We start from the raw sequence: 17578 nt of genomic DNA, 5'->3' as shown, positions 1-17578 counted from the left end.
TTTAATTTCACTTATGGGAGGAACAGTTCAGTGTCCATCTATGCCACTGCCATCTTGGACCTTCTTAGTATAAATATTTGTTAAATATGAAACAATATATTTGGAGACTTTTCCATATCAGTAAATACCAAGAATCAGCAAACTTTTTCTATACAGGTTTAGATAATAAATACTTTAAACTTTGCAGGCCATATAGTCTCTGCCACAATTATTCAGTTCTGTTGTTTTAGCATGAAAACAGCCATAGACAATACAAAAAAATAGGTGTGACCATGTTCCAATACATTTTATGTACAAAAACAGGTGATGAACCAAATTTGTTCTGTGGACTATAGTTTGCTGACTCCTGATATGTACAAATCAATTTAACCTTTTTTTTTCACAGATGCATTCTATTCCTTTATATTGTGTACTATAAATTTTTAAATCAGATCCCTGTTTATCTTCATCTTGGTAAAGTCTTTTGCTATTATAATCAACGCTGCAACAAAATTTCAATGAACAACTTTTTCTTTGTGCACATATCTGAAAATATATTACTAAATTATATTGCCCAAGTTAAAAAAGGTTAGATAGGCTTTTTTTCCTGTAATTTTTATTTAATTTAATTATATAGATTTCAGGTGTACAGTTCTACATATCATCATCTATATATTGTGTTAAATTTTCGCCACCCCAAGTCAAGTCTCCTTCCATCACCATTTATCTTCCCCAATTACCTTTTTCTTTCTCTCCCACCTCCATTCCCTGTGGTAATCACCATGCCATTGTCTGTGTCTGAGTAACTTTTTGTTTAATCCCTTCACCTTTTTCTTAATTAAAGAAATTGCACAGCTGTCATTTCAAGAGACTGCATTCATTTGTAATCCCACCTCCCATGTATGAAATTGCCTGCTTCTCTACACCTTCTCAATGCTGTGCATAATCAAACTTTTATTTCTGCTAAGAGGTAACAACTAGGTAATCACGCATTTTCATTTCCACTTTTTAAATCATTCAAACATACAAAAACACAGAAAATAGTATATCAGAGAGTAAGTTTTAAATGGATGCTAATGTTTTAACTTATTTCCTATATATCTCTCTCACTTCCTTTTTTTAAAGAGTAATTTTTTTATTAATATAGCTATAATACCACTTCCTACCCTTTCCCTCTTTCTTTATCCTCACAAGTGACCACTATTTTGAAGGTGATGTATATCACTATCCACATATATATCATATATGTATATTTTATAATAATATAATATATAACAAATATACATGGGGTGGTGATGTATACTAACATATAACAAATATATTATTATATAATTTTTATAATTCTATATATATGTATACTTATATGTATATACACCCACATTAATATATGGTATCTCTAGGAACCTGTTAGTACTCTCATGCAGGGGCTAAAGCATGGTGGCATATCCAGCAGGTCTGTGGTGGCTGAGATGGCATTGCGGGTAGGTCAGGAGGAGAGTGGGTAAGAAGGATGGACAAGACATGGTGGCCGACGCAGGAGCTGGCACTTGAGGTGGGGCTATGGCACTGGTGGAGATGCCTGTTGTCCCTCCCTTTCCTACTGGTCATACAAAAACATGGAGCAATTTGCCTTTCACTGACTGGCTTATTTCACTTAGCATAATACACTCTAGGTCCATCCATGCTGTGACAAATGGTAAGACTTCTTTCTTAAAAAAAAAAAAAAGGAAAGAAAAGGAACTCCTACTTTTTGCGACATCATGGAAAAAACTGGAGAATATTATGCTAAGTGAAATAAGCCAGTTGGTGAAAGACAAATACCATATGATCTCACCTATAAGTGGAATATATTCAACAAAATAAACTAATGTACAAAATAAACCACAGGCAAGGAAACATGGAGCAGACTGAAAGTGACCAGAGGAGATGGGGAAAGAGGACAATGGTGGGAAGAAGCAGAAAGGATTAGACAAAGGACATGTATGAATGACCCATGGACATAGACAAAAGAGTGGGAATTGACTGTGGGAGAGAGGAGGCGGGGTAGGATGGGTGGAGGAGGGCAAAGGGGGGAAAATTGAGACAACTGAAATAGAATAAACATGATTTAAAAATAAAATAAAAAGACTTACTTATTTGTATGGCCTATTATTCCATTGTATTAATGTGCAACAGTTATTTTTTATCCACTCATCTCTCACCTACTGATGGACACTTAGGTTGTTTCCATAATTTTGCTATTATAAATAATGCTCCAATTAACATAAGGGTGCATATATTCTTTTTTTTTTTTTTAGCTATAACCACTGTTTATTTATTTTTCTTTTTTAAATTTATTTACTTTTTAAATACATTTGTCTCTGCCCCCCCTTTCCCTTGCCCCCTCCCTCCTTCCCTCCCTCAGCTCTTCCCCTTTGGTTTTGTCCATGAGTCCATGCTATATGCTCCTTGACTTTCCCCTTCCCTTCCCTTTCCCCGCTCCCCCCTTCCCTCTTGTCTCTGTTGATTTCTTTTCCTTTCAGTGTTGCTGGTCATATTTTCCTTGCATCTTTGCATTGTTGGTTAGGTTCCGCTTATAGGTGAGATCATATGGTATTTGTCTTTCGCCCCCTGGCTTATTTTGCTTAGCATGATGCTCTCCAGTTCCATCCATGCTGTCACGAAGTTTAGTAGTTCTTTTTTTCTTTCTACTGTGTAGTATTCCATTGTGTATATGTACCATAATTTTTTGATCTAATCAAGAATTAATGTTTTGGGTTTCTTTTGATATATACCCAGAAGGGGAATCACGGGGTTGTAAGGCAGATCCATTTTTAGTATTTTGTAGAACCTCTATATTGTTTTCCACAGTGACTGCTCCAATCTGCATTCCCAAGAACAGTGAATGAGGATTTACTTTCTCCACATTCTCACCAACATTTGTCATTTGTTGATTTATAGATGACAGTCACTCTGACAGGTGTGAGGTGATATCTCATTTCAGTTTTAATTTGCATGTCTCAGGACTTCTGTTCAAGATGGCAGTGTAGGTGAACATGGCTTGCCTCCTTACACAACCACATCAAAATTACAACTAAACTACAGAACAACTGTTATTTGAAACTGCCAGATATCGAGCTGAATGGAAGTTCTGCAACTATGGAATTAAAGAAGAAAACTTCGAGACTGATAGAAGAAGTGGAGAGGTGGAATAGGCTGGTACCATACCCACATGTGGTAGATAAAAACCTGGAGAGATATCTCAGGAGCAATGTGTCCCAACCCCACACCAGGCACATCCAGCCCAGGGTTCCAGTGCTAGGAAGATAAGTCCTCAAAATTTCTGGCTATACAAACCAGAGGGGATTTATACTGTAGAATACAAACTGCTAGAGTCCCAGGCAGTTCCTCTTAAAGTGACCAGAAAAAGGCTTACTTGGACTCATTCTTTCTGAGCTCCAGAATGGAGGCAGCAGACTGAAAGGTACTATTTTGAAGGCGATGTATATCACTCTCCAAAGTGATATACATCACTGTGGCATGCGGGGAGGAACTGAAATGTCTGGCATTAGGACAACTGTGTGGGGTGACAGGTTTCTCCCAGACATATCGCTGGCAGAGGCCATTGTTCCTTAACTGAGCCCTCCCTCAACAGAGCAGGCAGGAGGGCACTGTATCTGAGAGTCCGTCAACCTGGATCACCCAGAAATTCTCTGAAGCTCCACCCCACCAAACTTTCAGGCCTACCCAAGCTGTTTCTAGTGGCTTTTCCATACAAATGGCTTGTCTTGGCTCATGCTTCAGATTTTTCTAAATTCTCTCAAGCAAGCATCATCTGCCTCAGTATGCCCCATGCCTATTACAAAGTGGCCCCAGGCCTGGCACTGGCAGCAGCTGGCTTAGGTTCACGGCTTGGACTCACTTAGGCACCTCCAAGCCCAGCGTAAGTAGCATCAAACTGTAGTTCACATTGTAGCTTATCCCATGTGACCCTGGTCAGAATAGAGGTGGTGGCTGACCTTGTCTGGCACCTCCCAGGAGGTCCCAGAGCCTGTGAACCTAATGGACAGCTACAGACCACTTCAGAGCACCACCAACCAACCACCTCCACAATTGACACACTCAAAGGGTGGACCAGGGGCACCAGAGCCCTGCTGAAGCAAGTTCTGCTGTGTGGAGTGGGCTACTACAAAGCTGATCCTCCATATTGGTTAGAAGTTGGTGGTCAGTGCTCATAGCCAGTCACTGAAACTGATTTGCCTGGGAAAAATCCCTTTCACTTTCCTGCCAACAGCTTTCAAGTCCCAAGTACAAGAGGAGGGTGTACACAGCCCAAACCGTGAGTGCACTTCAAGTACCCAGCTTGGGTAATAGGGGAGAATCTGCTACTGGGCCCTATAGGACATTTATTACATTAGAAGACTCTTTCAATCCAGGGAGTCATAGCACAAACAAACACAGGGAGGTGGCAAAAATGAGGAGATAAAGAAACATGGGCCAAATGAAAGTACAGAACAAAACTGAAGAAAAATAACTAAACAAAATAGAGACAAGCAATCTACCAGGTGCAGAGTTCAAAACACTGCCTATCAGGATGCTTAATGAAATTAGTGAGAACGTAAACAGCATAAAAAGGGCTTGGAAACCATAAAAAAAAAAAAAACGGTGAAAAATGAAGGTTATACTAAAAGAAATAAAAAACAATTTACAGGGAATCAACATAAGTGTGCATGAAGCCAAGAATCAAATCAGTAAGTGTTGGAAGCAACCTAAAAGTCCATCAGTAGATGATTGGATCAAAAAACTATGGTAGAGAGAGAGAGGAGATGGCGGAGGAGTGAAAGGGAATCATGTTGACCTCCTTCCAAGACCAAACTGAAATTGCAACTAAATAGTGGAGTAATCACCTAGAAAGCAGTGGAGTGATAGTGGGAGAGGAGCCTTGGTGCCGCGGACAGTGGATTCGACTCTCACAAACCCAATGGGTGAGAAGTGCAGTGGAGGCTCGAGAGGGTGGACTGGGTGCCCATGGGCACTGGCAACAGAGGGACATTGAAACGGCCAGTTAGATTCCCCCGAGGAGACGGGGTCTGAATCATAAATAGGGACACCTAAACTACAGCAGCTAAAACCAAGAAAATACAGACAAAACGCAACCCTGAAAAGCTTAGGGGCACTCTCTGCCAGAGACAGGTGGCTGGGGATGCAAAGAGACATTTAAAGGGCCAACACAAAAATTTGCAGTGCCAGTCGCTTTCCTTGATCTCTGGGTAGAGGCGGCAGCAGGGTCGGCTGGTGCCTGGGAAAAGACCTGTGAGGAAAACTTTGTGAAGAGAACTGACACAGTGGCCTGTGGAGCCCGGGTGATGGCGCGCCTTCCACTCTGCAGCTACCATCTCGCTCAGGCATAAGGGAATCAATTAACCCGCCTTTTGTGTGCTCTGCACATAGATTGTACGCCTGTGAGCTGCGGGGCTGAGTGCAGACTGTCTGGGAGAGCCTTGAGGAGAGACTGGAGACGGAGGCATTGGGGAAAGAATGAGAGGAGGAACCTGGGAGTCCCAACTCTTTCCCCTTTCCTTAGTCTCCGTTGTGGGCTGGAAAGGCAAGACTTCAAAGAGGCAGAAGAGGGGCACGCAGGAACCATACAGACTGCGAATGAAACACAGACCACACAGGTGGTGGATCCTTGGTTGAAGGGGTAATGGAACTGCCCAGAGACCCCTGAGGATAGACTAGAAACAGAGGCATTGGGAAAAGAACGGGAGGAGGAACCGGGGAGTCAAGACTCCTTCTCCTTGCCGTAGTCTCCATTGCATGGGAAGAGGCCACACCCTGAAAGAGCCAAAAGCCAAAGAGCACACATAGACACCCCAAAAACACCCAATGCAGGCGCACACACTTGTGCAGAGTAACCAGGGAGGGTTGGCGAGCATGTGTGTGACCCGCGCGGGATGGCGAATGCTTGCACCAGCGGGCAAGGCCTCCCACAGATTGGTACTGATATGGCCTGTGAGGGAGTGCACAGAGCGGCGAGGACAGGCATAACTTGACCCGCCTGCCAGGGATTGCGGAGCGGCCCACAAAATTAGTAGAGCTGCCCAGAGTCCCTGGAGGAGAGACCAGAGACAGGATTAACTGGAGAGTTATGGAGCTAACTTCCTCCCATTTCTGTAGTCCCCATTTGGCGAGGGCAAGCAACGCACCCAAAGAGCCAAGCGGGAAAAATACACAATAGAAGACCCTAAACTGACTAGTGCCCCCGAGCTCACCGGCCAGGGGGGCCTGATGAGTACATGAGGCCGCGAATTAGCCCCCTGGTCTGGGGCAAACACATACGAGTCCAGGCAGGCGGGGGATCCTGCCGCACTGGGAGCGTGCTCAAGGAGCCCACGTGAGAGTGCAGAGAGATGCCAAAATATAGCCCAGCCCTGACCGAAGGGGTCACAGAGCTGATCCAAGCAGGAGTCAGACACAGAGAGTAGACTCCTGGAAGGCTCAAACAAACCCAAGGTCCTATAGGGTCAACAACTGACATCATCAGAGGCAGGCCCAGAAAGAAAGGTAGAGGACAAAAATACTTAACAGACTCTCACAAAAATGGGAAGAAAAAGAAGTTCCCCCCAAATAAGTGGAAAAGGGGACTCCTCACAGATAGAGCGAAATGAAATAGAGGCAAGGGAACTATCAGATACTGAATTCAAAACAATGATTCTAAGGAAGCTCAATGAGCTTAGCCAAAACAAAGATAACTATGAGAAACTGCAGAGAAACTATCAGGATCTTACAGAAAACTTTATCAGCCTGGAAAAGGACATAGAATCTATCAAGAAGACACAAGAGGATATGAAGAATACCATTTCTGAATTGAAGAACACAGTAGAAGCAATCCAAGGCAGGCTGGATGAAGCCGAGGATCGAATCAGTGAGGTGGAGGATAAGGTAGAAAGAAGCTCCCAGAAAGAATAAGAAATGGCAAAAAGACTCAAAGAAAATGAAGAAGCATTTAGGGAAATACAGGACAACCTGCAACGCAATAATGTCCGTATAATAGGGATACCAGAAGGATAAGAAGAGGATCAAGGGATAGAGAACATCCTCGAAAAAGTAATGATGGAAAATTTCCCTAATTTGAGGAGAGAAAGGCTCTCATGGATCCAAAAGGCAAAGAGGACCCCGCTCAAGGGGGAATCAAAGAGATCCACTCCAAGACACATCATCATTAAAATGGGAAATGTCAAAGACAAAGAGAGAATCCTCAAGGCAGTAAAGGAGAAGGAGAAAGTCACATACAAGGGGGCCCCTATATGCCTAGGAGCTGACTACTCAAAAGAAACACTACAAGCCAGAAAGGAATGGCAACAAATATTCCAAGCCATGAAAAGCAAGGGCCTATAGCCAAGGCTGCTCTACCCAGCTAGGCTCTCCATTAAAATAGAAGGAGAAATATGGAGTTTCCCAGACAAGAGAAGACTAAAAGGATACATCTCTACCAAACCAGCACTCCAAGATATGCTAAGGGTACTGGTTTAAGCAGATGAAGGAAAAGAATGAGAGAGAGAAGAACACAGGTACAAAGAGAAAAGATGAGCAAGTTTCTATCAGTAATATCTCTCAATGTGAATGAACTAAAGGCCCCAATCAAAAGACACAGGGTAGCTAAATGGATAAGAAAACATGACCCACACATATGCTGCCTACAAGTGACCCACATCAGAGCAAGAGACCTACACAGATTGAAAGTAAAGGGATGGAAAAAAAAATATTCCAAGCAAATGGGCAAGAGAAAAAGGCCGGGGTTGCCATACTTGTATCTGACAAAGTAGATTTCAAAACAAAGGCCATAAAAAGAAACCCAGATGGGCACTTTATAATACTTAAAGGAAGAATCTATCAAGAAGACATCAACATTGTAAACTTACATGCTCCCAATATAGGAGCCCCCAAGTTTATAAGGAAATTGTTGGATGACTTCAAAAAAGATATAGACAGCAACACACTGATAGTAGGGGATTTCAACACCCCACTGTCAAAAATGGACAGATCTTACAAACAAAACATTAATAAACATATTGTGGCGCTGAATGACACACTGAATCAAATAGAGTTAACTGACGTATATAGAAACTTACCTTCCAAACAAGAAAAATACGCATTCTTTTCAAAGGCTATGGCAGTTTTTCAAAGACCACATGAAAGGACGCAAAGCAAACCTCAGCAAATTCAGGAAAATTGAAATAATACCAAACATTTTCTCAGACCACAGGGGATTGATGCTGGAAATCAACCTCAAAGAGAAACTTCACAAACTTGCAAACTCATGAAGACTGAACAGTACAGTATTAAACAATGAATGGGTCAATAATGAGATAAGAGAAGAAATCATAAAATTTCTGGAACCAAATGCAAATGAACATACAACAGTCCAAAACTTATGGGAAACAGAAAAGGCGGTCCTGAGAGGGAAGTTCATAGCAATGCAGGCTTACCTAAAAAAGATAGAAACATTTCAAATAAAAGACCTAACACTACAACTTCAAGAACTGGAGAAACAACAACAAATAAATCCCAGAGCAAGGAGAAGGAAGGAAATAGTCAAGATTAGAGCAGAACTGAATGACATAGAGACAAAAAGAACAATTCAGAGGATCTACCAATCCAGAAGCTGGTTCTTTGAAAAGATAAATAAAATTGAGAAGGCTTTAAGCAGAATCATCAAGAAAAAAAGGGAGAGGACCCAAATTAATAATATCAGAAATGAAAGAGGAGAAATAACAACTGATACCACAGAAATACAAAGGATCGTCAGAATCTCCTATGAACAATTATATGCCAAGAAGTTTGAAAATCCTGATGAAATGGACAAATTTCTGTCAAAGTATAATCTTCCAACACTGAAGGAGGAAGAAACAGAAAGCTTGAACAGACTGATAACAGCTGGGGAAATTGAAGCAGTAATCAAGAAACTCCCAGCATACAAAAGCCCAGGGCTGGACGGTTTCCCAGGAGAATTTTACAAAACATTTAAGGAAGAGCTAACCCCTGTCCTTCTCAGACTATTCCAGAAAATCCAAGAGGAGGGAAGACTCCCAGACTCTTTCTATGAAGCCGGCATCACCCTCATCCCAAAACCAGATAAAGACCCTACAAAGAAAGAAAACTACAGGCTAATTTCACTGAAGAACATGGATGCTAAATTCCTCAACAAAATATTGGCAAACCGCATCCAGCAATACATTAAAAAGATTATCCACTACGATCAAGTTGGTTTCATCGCAGCCATGCTGGGATGGTTCAATATAGGCAAATCAGGAAACATGATACATCACATAAAAGAAAAGACAAAAAACACATGATCATCTCGATAGATGCAGAAAAAGCATTCTATAAAGTACAGCACCCATTTATGATCAAAACACTCAGCAAAGTGGGAAAAAATGGGGAATTCCTCAATGTAATAAAGGCCATATATGAAAAACCTACAGCCAATACCATACTCAATGAGCAAAAACTGAAAGCTTTCACACTAAGATTGGGAACACAACAAGGATGTCCACTGCCCCCCCTTCTTTTCAACATTGTATTGGAAGTCCTAGCCACAGCAGTCAGACAAGGGAAAGAGAAAAAAGGCATCCAAATAGGAGAGGAGGAAGTAAAGCTATTATTATTTGCAGATGACATGGTAGTGTACATAGAGAACCCTGTACACTCTATCAAAAAACTCCTCAACCTAATAAGTGAAGTTTGCAAAACAGCAGGATAGAAAGTCAATATTCAGAAATGAATGGCATTTTTGTACACCAGCAATGCAATAGAAGAAAAAGAAATTAGAAAAAAAATACCATTCGATATAGTAAGAAGAAAAATTACAGTACCTAGGCATAAATTTAACCAAAGACGTAAAAGACCTGTATGCAGAAAACTATACAACATTGAAAAAAGAAATTAAGGAAGACACAAATAAATGGAAGCATATACCGTGCTCATGGATTGAAAGAGTTAATATCATCAAAACATCCATACTACCCAAAGCAATTTATAGATTCAACACAATCCCTATTAAGATACCAATGACGTATTTCACAGAAATAGAACAGAAATTTCAAATATTTATATGGAACCATAATCGACCCTGAATATCCTCAGCAATTTTGAGAAAGAAACACAAAGTAGGAGGGATCACAATACTGGACATCAAGCTCTACTACAAAGCCACTATACTCAAAACAATCTGGTACTGGTACAGGAACAGACCCATAGACCAGTGGAACAGAATAGAAAGCCTAGAAATAAGCCCAGGTGTATATGGGCATCTAATATTTGACAAAGGGGACAGAAGCATAAAATGGAGCAATAACAGCCTCTTCAACAAATGGTGTTGGGAGAGCTGGACGGCTACATGCAAAAAATGGAAATTGGATCATCAGCTGACACCATACACAAAAATAAACTCAAGATGGATAAAAGACTTAAATATAAGTCGCAACACCGTAAATCTCCTAGAGGAGAACATTGACAGGAAACTCGCAGATATCCCACGCAGCAATTTTTTCACTGATATGTCTCCTAAAGCAAGGGACATAAAGGAAAGAATAAACAAGTGGGACCTCATCAAAATAAGAAGCTTCTGTACGGCAAAAGAAAACATCAGCAAAATTAAAGGGGAGCCAAGCGTATGGGAAAATATATTCACTAATGATACATCAGATAGAGGTTTGATCTCCAAGACATATAAAGAACTCACTTGACTCCACTCCAAGAAGACAAATGATCCAATCAAAAAATGGGCAAAGGATCTGGGCTGACGCTTTTCCAAAGAGGAGATACAGAGGGCCCAGAGGCATTTGAAAGGATGCTCAGCATCACTAGCCATCAGAGAAATGCAGATCAAAACCACCATGAGGTACCACCTCACACTGGTCAGAATGGCCATCGTAAACACATCAACAAACAAGAGGTGTTGGTGAGGCTGTGGAGAAAAGGGAACCCTTGTACACTGTTGGTGGGAATGCAGACTGGTGTAGCCACTGTGAAAAGCAGTGTGGAATTTTGTCAAAAACCTGAAAATGGAACTGCCTTTCGATCCAATGATTCCCAAGCTGGGACTATACCCTAAGAACACCAAATCGCCAATACAAAGAACCTATGCTCCTCAATGTTCATAGCAGCCCAATTTACAATAGCCAAGTGTTGGAACCAACCTAAATGCCCATCAGCAGATTTTTGGATCGAAATGTAATGGTACATATACACAATGGAATACTACGCAGCAGAAAGAAAAAAAGAACTACTAAACTTCGCAACAGAATGGAAGGAACTTGAGAGCATTATGCTAAGCGAAATATGCCAGGGGGCGAAAGACAAATACCATATGATCTCACCTATAAGCGGAACCTAACCAACAATGCAAAGATGCAAGGAAAATAAGACAAGCAACACTGAAAGGAAAAGAAACCAACAGAGACAAGAGGGAAGGAGGGAGGGGGCGGGGAAAAGGAAGGAAGGGGAAAGTCAAGGAACATATAGCAAGGACTCATGGACAAAACCAAAGGGGAAGAGATGAGAAAGGGAAAGAGGGATGGGGCAAGGGAAAGTGGTGGGGGCTAGATAGAGACGAATGTATTTGAAAAAATAAATTATAATAAAATTAAAAAAACAACAAAAACGATGGTATATTTACACAATGGAATACTACGCAGCAGAAAGAAAAAAAGAACTACTAAACTTCGCAACAGCATAGATGGAAATAGAAAGCATTATGCTAAGTGAAATAAGCCAGAGGGTGAAAGACAAATACCATATGACCTCACATATAAGTTTAACCTAACCAACAATACAAAGATGCAAGGAAAATAAGACCAGCAACCCTGACAGGAAAAGAAACCAACAGAGACAAGAGGGAAGGAGGGACGGGGTGGGCACAAAGGGAGGGGACGGGGTAAAAGGAAGGGAAGGGGGAAAGTCTAGGAATATATAGCAAGGACTCATGGACAAAACCAAAGGAGTAGAGTTGAGGGAGGGTGGGAGTTAGTGGGCAAGGGAAAGTGGTGGGGGGAAGGCAAAGACAAATGTAGTTGAAAAAATAAATTAATTAATTTAAAAAATAAAATAGAAGGAACCAGAAAACACCCAATCAGAACAACAAGAAGAAAAAAAGAATCCAGAACAATGAGGATAGTATAGGGAGCCTCTGGGACAATTTCAAGCATACCAACTTTTGCATCATGGGTTCCCAGATGGAGAAGAGAGAAAGCAAGAAACTGAAAACCTATTTGAAAAAATAATGACAGAAAACTCCCTTAACTTGGTGAAGGAGATATACATACAAGTCCAGGAAGTTCAGAGTGTCCCAAACAAGATGAACTCAAAGGGAGCCACACCAAGACACATCATAATTAAAATACCAAATATTAAAGGCACAGAAAGATTCTTAAAAGCAGGAAGATAAAAGAAGTTAGTTATCTACAAGGGAGCTCCAATAAGACTGTCAGATGATTTCTAAAAGAAACTTTGCAGGAAGGCTGAAAGGGATTGGCAAGAAATATTCAAAGTCATGAAAAGCAGGAACTTACATCCAAGATTATTCTACCCAGTGAAGATATCATTTGGAATCAAAGGGCAGATTAAGAGCTTCCCGTACAGGGAAAAACTAAAGGAGTTCATCATCACCAATCCAGTATTATATGAAACGTTAAAGGGTCTTTGTTAAGAAGAAGGTAAAAAATATGAACAATAAAATTATAATAAATACATATCTATTAATAATTGAATCTAAAAGACAAAATAAACAAACAAGCAGAACAGAAACACAATCATAGATACAGAGAATGTTTTAATGGTTACGAGATCAGAGGAGGGTCAGGGGGATGGGCAAAAAAGGTGGAGGGATTATGAAATACAAATTGGTTCTTATAAAATAGTCATGAGGATGTAAATGCGGTAGAGGGAATGTAGTAGCCAAAGAATATATATGTATGGTACTTGTACATGGACAATAATGTGCAGATTTCCTGAGGGAGTGGGGGGTCTGGGTAGAAGGGAGCAAAGGGGGAAAATTGAGACAACTATAAGAGCATAAACAATAAAATATAATTTAAATGTTTAAAAATCATTTCTCTAATTATTAGTGACATTGTACCTCTTTTCATAATATCTATCAGTCATGCATATTTCCCTTTGAAGAAGTGTCTATTCAGATCCTTTGCCAATTTTTGAAATTGGATTATTTATTGCTTTGGTTTTGAGTCATGTGAGTTTTTTTTTTAATAATATAAAGAACAAAATAAACATATGAAAAATTTGAAATAGACTCAGAAATATGAAGAGAGAACTGATGGTTGCTAGAGGGAGGGGGTTTTGTGGCACTAGGAAAAAGAGGTTAAGGTACTAAGAAGCACAAATTGGTAATTTAAAAATAGTCATGGGGAAGTAAGTCGATCATAGGAAGTATAGTCAATAATATTGTGATAGCTATGTATGGTGCTAGTTAGAATACTAAAAACATTGAGGAGATCACTAAAATATGAGTGTCTGACAAGTAAGATGCACACTCAAAATCAATACATAATAAATTATTTTTAAATATAAAGAAAAGAAAAGACATATTAGAGTTAAATAGAAAATACTATGACCAGCCCTGGCTAGTGTGTCTGAGTGGATTGAGTGCTGGCCTGCAAAACAAAAGGCCGTCTGTTCGATTCCCTGTTAGGGCACATGCCTGGGTTGCAGGCCAGGTCTCCAGTAGGGGGTACGCAACAGGCAACCACACATTGATGTTTCTCTTCCTGTCTTTCTCTCTCCCTTCCCCTCTCTCTAAAAAGAAATCAATAAAAAATCTTAAACATTTTGCAAATATTAAAAAAAATAAAATATTGTGACTAGAATACAAAATATAAAGGAAGTATTACCAAAACTTGCAAAGTCTTCTTTTCCCTTTTTTGCCAAATCCCAAATCTTTTCCTGTTTCTTTTGATGTTCTCAAAAGATCAGAGACTGGGATTTACAAACTACTGCTTGCAGACCTGCAACTGTGTTTCTAAGAAAAGTTTTATTGTTACACAGCCACATCCATTTGCTATGTATTTCTGATGACTTCTTTTGTACCACAAGGGCTGAATTGAGTAGTTGATACAGAAAGTGTACGTTATAAGTTGAATTGTGTCCTCTCCTGTCACCCAAATACATATGTTTAAGTCCTAATATCCAGTACCTCAGAATGTGACCTTATCTGGGGAGATACAGTGTTTGAGGATGTAATTAGTTATGGTAGGATGAAGTCCTACTGGAGTAGGGTGAGTCCCTAATCCAATATGACTATTGTCCTTATATAGGGGAAATTTGGACACAGACATTCACAGAGGGAGAACATCATGTGAAGATGACAGCGGAGAGTGGGGTGATGCAGTCAAGGAATGCCAGAGATTGAAAGCAAACCAGCAGAAGCCAGATGAAAGGCACGGGACAGATTATTGAAGCCCTCAGGAGGAAACAACACTGCTGACACCTTGAACTCAGGCTTCCAACCTTCAGAACTGCAAGATATTATATTTCTGCTGTTTAAGCCAAACAAATAAACAAACAAATGGGGCAAGCCAGATTTGGCCTATGGGCTATAGTCTGACCCTTTGTAGAAAAAGTTTGCTGACTACTGAAATGATCTATGAAGAAAATAAAACAACCTAATGTGACAACATTTCCTACAGGGATTCCTGTATGCCTTAGAAGTGCTTGAGGAAGAGTGATAAAGATAAGCATGAGGTCTCCCTATCACAGCTGAATGTGTAGTTACTATTGAAGCAAATTTGACAATCTCAATGTGTTTAAAATTTTTTGAGTTTGCCAATAAGCATATTAAGTCTACTGATGAAGGCTTCAGGCAGTGAACAATTATATGGGGACACTGATCCTAGACCAAGTTCCAAGATGCAGAGGCCAGGAAGCAGACAGAATCAGAATAAAAAATGTGTAAAATGACACACAATGCTTTGAAGAACATCAATGTGATTGGCCAGGGCTCAAAGCACCTCTTTCAGCACCAGAGCAGGAAGTCATCAGTGTCTCCACACGATATGTGACAAAGTCAGGCAGATTTGGAACCTGAAATGGATCTGGAAAGCCAGAACACACATGCTGAGATTGATGGTGTCCCCACCCACCCCGCAGCTCTGAATTGTGTCCTGCAATGGATCCAAGTGCGACCCAAGATGAACAGAGGGATGAGCTTGCATAACAGGCAAGGTAAGCCAGAGGGCCCAAGGAGAAGTATCCAAGTAAACAGGAAACTTAGCCAGGAGATGGCAACTGCTATGTAGCCTGGCCAACCCAAATCTTCATCCACTACTGATGCTCCTACCAGCTCTTCTGTGATGGAAATGGCTCGTACTACTGCATCTGCTTCTGTATGTCTACCATGGTCTGAGGCAACTGTAGAGCAGATTGAGCTGTTGGAAGTAAGCAGCCTTGCCTAGACTTCCAGTACAGTGGCCTCTGGTACTGATGGCAGCATCTACACACTCTCTGTGGTTGGAACACCTGACCTTCAGTGCAAAAATGCTGCCATTGTTCACCTGCAGCAGAAGGCCCTGAAACTCACAGAACAGATCAAGATTGCACAAACAGCCTGGTATGAAAACAATGCTGAGTAATTGAAGCTTACCAACAGCACAGATAAGCAGGAGGCTTCCCACATCAAGCAGGTCTTTGAGAAGAAGAACCAGAAATCTGCCCAAACCACTCTCCAGATACAAAAGCTTGAGAACAACCACAAGAACCTCTGAGGAGTGGAGTAGAATGGACTCAATCCCTCAGCAGCCAAAGGACATCTTCAGGGACATACACCAGGTTTTAAAAGATATGGGAGCAAAAGTGACTGCCTTCAGTGAAATTGTGGTGGACAGTGTCAAAGGTAAACTTTTTAGCTTCTCCCTGGCAACCCATTCAGCAGCAGGGGCTGTGGTCTCAAAGCTCAGAGAGATAAACTCAGTATTTCAGAATAAATTTGGCAGTGCAGACAGCATCCTTAACCTGAAGGACTCCTTCAAAGAATGGCAAGTGGATGATGAGGGAAAAGTTTTGGGAGTGATGTCCATATTTTGGGTTCAAACTTCAGTCAAACCAAAAATATGGTAATGAAGAAGACTGTTCTAGTGCCACTTCATTTTCAGTGGGAATCAACAGCAACACTGCAGGCACCATTGTAGGAGCATCTAGGTCCAAAACAAAATCCCTGGACAGGCAGAGCTCAATATTTGATGCACTAAAACATGACATCTGGAGATTTGGGAAACCCAGTCCATACTAGAGGAATCCTTTAAGGCCCTCAAGAAACATTATCAGAGGGTCTAACAGGAAAAGTGATATGGATGTGAATGGTTAGAAGAACAATCAGATGACCTAACAAACTCCACCAGAATGAAGTCTTGAACTTGAAGCAGGGATTGGCCACCATGGAAGAGAAAATGGCATATCAGTCCTATGAATGGGCCTGGGATATCCAGGAGGCCCTGATGTGTCAGGCCCTCATCTCCAAGATGGAGCTGTAGCAGTAGCAGGTGGTACATATAGAAGGGTTGGAGAATGCAACTTCCCAGAACATTCTGGGAAAATTCATCAACATTCTTCTGGTGGTCATGGAAGTCCTTTTGGTTTTTGTCTCCACGGTAGCCAACTTTGTGGTTCCTCTTATGAAGACTTGTGAAAGGACGTTCAGCACTTTATTCCTTGCTGTCTTCATTGCCTTTTCCTGGAAGCACTTGATGTCCTCTTCAGCTATGTGTAATGGTTTGTTTCCTTCCCCAGATGCAGGCAAAAGAAGGCAGTTGCTCCCCCACCCTCTGACGAGTGTATGCAGCAAAGGATTAGGCAGCATTTTACCTAATATGAAGTTTTCTACAACAAAAGAGTTCAGTGAATCAGTTTACATATAAAATAATGTTTTTTCTTCAACACGTGAAATTGCAATAGCGTTTTTTAGATTTTATCTAAGAAGATTTTGGGGCAAACATCTTAGATCATTTTTATGTAGCATAATTTTCCTTGGGATGAAAATCTTAAACATTCCTTTAATATGAACCAACAATATGGAGCATACTGAAGGGCATTTAAATTGTGGCTTGAAGGGTTTCACTCAAACACACTAAAATAATGTGAAAACCTGATTAGGGAAGCCAGTTATACCTAACACCCTCTCTTGTCTGGGCTCACCACTTCTCACCTTTCCAGACTAAATTTACAGTGAAATCCTACCAAATTCCATGTCTGAGTTTTTTGGATTCTGGGTGGATTTTCCCTGTCCTTGAAAGAACACTTGGATCTCCCTGGCTTTCTCATCCAAGCTGTCCACTCATACTAATTCTGGAAGTATGACGACTTTTGAACCTAGTCCCTAAACCTTTGCTAGAATACAAATGTAAAAGCATTATGTCCCACAGGATCACTGCACGGCCATACTACAGTATTTTGAAGTAACCATCTAAATACTTAATTTTAAGCAAAATATCATGACCACACTTTTAATTTTTTTAAATGTGTATATTCACCAATTTATAAAAACAGAAAATCTGAATAGCATATTTGAAGAATGTAGCACTCAAACTCTCAGTGCTTCCTTATGGTTTCTAAT

The 17578-nt window shown here is 40.7% G+C and overlaps 1 pseudogene; it reads left to right on the top strand.

Annotated features, from left to right (window-relative positions):
- The first annotated feature begins 15139 nt into the window (after positions 1-15139).
- On the top strand, positions 15140-16735 carry LOC129076243 (transmembrane and coiled-coil domains protein 1-like; annotated as a pseudogene).
- The last annotated feature ends 843 nt before the right edge of the window (positions 16736-17578 follow it).

The sequence above is a fragment of the Pteronotus mesoamericanus genome, unplaced genomic scaffold (assembly GCF_021234165.1).
Source record: "Pteronotus mesoamericanus isolate MK-2021 breed Mesoamerican mustached bat unplaced genomic scaffold, CSHL_Meso_final contig_58, whole genome shotgun sequence".
NCBI lineage: Eukaryota > Metazoa > Chordata > Mammalia > Chiroptera > Mormoopidae > Pteronotus > Pteronotus mesoamericanus.
The sequence above is the reverse complement of the archived record's forward strand: the minus strand, read 5'-3'. Positions and strand labels throughout refer to the sequence as shown.